The following is a 2,201-nucleotide window of genomic DNA, read 5'->3' on the forward strand; positions in this document are numbered from 1 at the left end:
CACAGACTTGACGAGGGCCCTCGCGAGTCAAAGTGTGAGGACTTTTAGCCTCGCACTGGAGTGTAGGAAGACCCTCACTAACTTTCAAATGAGGACCTTGTCCTCGGAGAAAAAGGCGACTTCCCTTGCAAAAGAGCTGAAGGGGGCTAGAGTCGAGGCGAATGAAGCGAGGGCTTAGAAACTTGAAGATACGGCCAAGTTGGAGTCTGCCTTGGCTCAAATCGAGGTGCTGAAGGAGGAGGTATATGAGTCCCAGTGCGAGGTGGCCTCCTTGACTAAGAAAGTGGAAATCTCCAATGACCACCAAAAGGTGACTGCTGAAGCCTTGGAGAAAGCAAATATGGAGCTGGCAGGGGCCCAAGATGCTTACAAGTTCATTGAGGGCCAAATTAAGTGGTATGTTGATGATGCAACCAAGGCTAGAGAGGAGGCCCATAATGCAAGGGAGGAGGGGATGAAAGACTACATCGCCAACTTCCACAATACTGAGGAGTACAAGAACTTCAGCACTTACTGGAGAAATTTTGCTTATGCTGAGATGATGGAGAGGGTTGAGGAGCTTTACCCAAACCAAGACCTGTCACAGCTGAGGTCGGAGTTTGTGGATGAAGTGCCTCAAACCCCGGCTGATGAAGCATTGGAGATGAAGTGGCGGAGGCAGAAGAAGGAAGTTCTAATGCTCAAGCTACGGAGGCCTCGGCTGTTGAGGCACCTCCACCGTCATTGCAAGCTTAGGATAATTTTCTTTTCAGTTATTTCTGATGTACTGGCCTTGGGCCCCCCAGTTGTAATCTTGATTGTAAATCAATATAATATCCTTTTTCATTCAATGTTGTTTTCTCCAAAGTACATTGGCCTTGTCAAGCAATTGAACTTAATGTTGTTTGAAGGACTAAATAACTTTAACTTGGTATCCTAACTCCAATAACTTGAACAAGTAAATTGTAAGCAAGCCTCATGAGCCATGAACAGTTGGACTCAAGCAAATGAATTGTACTTAAGCTTAATAATTGTAACCTGAATGGATCCTGACTGCACCGTGTTTCATCCGAACTGGGAATATTGTTGTCTAATTCTAAAAGTAGTTGCATGAAGCTAGTAGTTGAGCCTTGTGCATAATGTGTATACGCCTCGAAGTCGAACGAGATGGCCCAAATGTGGGACGTTGGCCTCTCTTTCGAGGTGATGATGCTTCCCAACATAGTGGATGGTTCAGCCATGCTGAGGCTTCTCCCAGTGACATTCAGCCTCGCCAAAAGGACGCATGTGCATGCGCCTCGGAGTCGAATGAGGTGGCCCAAATGTGAGACGCTGGCCTCTCTTTCGAGGTGATAACGCTTCCCAACATGGTAGATGGTTCAGCCATGCTGAGGCTTCTCCCAGTGGCGTTCAGTCTCGCCAAAGGGAGGCATGTGCATGTACCTCGGAGTTGAATGAGGTGGCCCAAATGTGGGACGATGGCCTCTCTTTCGAAGTGATGACGCTTCCCAATATGGTGGATGGTTCAGCCATGCTGAGACTTCTCCCAGTGGCGTTTAGCCTCGCCAAAGGGAGGCATTTGCATGTGCCTCGGAGTTGAACGAGGTGGCCCAAATGTGGGACGCTGGCCTCTCTTCCAAGGTGATGACGCTTCCCAATATGGTGGATAGTTCAGCCATGCTGAGGCTTCTCCCAGTGGCATTCAGTCTCGCCAAAGGGAGGCATGTGCATGCACCTCGGAGTCGAAAGAGGTGGCCCAAATGTGGGACGTTGGCCTCTCCTTTGAGGTGACGATGTAATGCGACTTGAATTTAATTATGAATAATTTGATTGAATCATGGAAGTGTTACATAGGTTGGGAAAGATCGTCCAGTGAGGTAGTGCATTCATTGATAATAGATTATGAGGTTCTCAATGTTCCATGGACGGAGTTGTGCCTTGCCATTCATGTCTTCAATCCAGTAGGTCTCGGGTCAGATTTCTTCCCTGATTTTATATGGACCTTTCCAATTCGGGCCCAGAGAACCGGTGCCAGGTTCCTTCGAAAAGAGAAAGACTCTCCTAAGGACTAAGTCGTTGATTCGAAATGACCTCTTCTTCACCTTCGAGTTGAAGTACTTCATCATCTTTCTTTGATATGTGCCGAGCTTCAGCTGGGCGTCATCTCTCCTTTCATCAATGAAGTCGAGGTCACACCTGCGAAGCTCGTCGTTTGTTATCTC

Source organism: Olea europaea, chromosome 7 (genome assembly GCF_002742605.1).
Source record: "Olea europaea var. sylvestris chromosome 7, O_europaea_v1, whole genome shotgun sequence".
NCBI lineage: Eukaryota > Viridiplantae > Streptophyta > Magnoliopsida > Lamiales > Oleaceae > Olea > Olea europaea.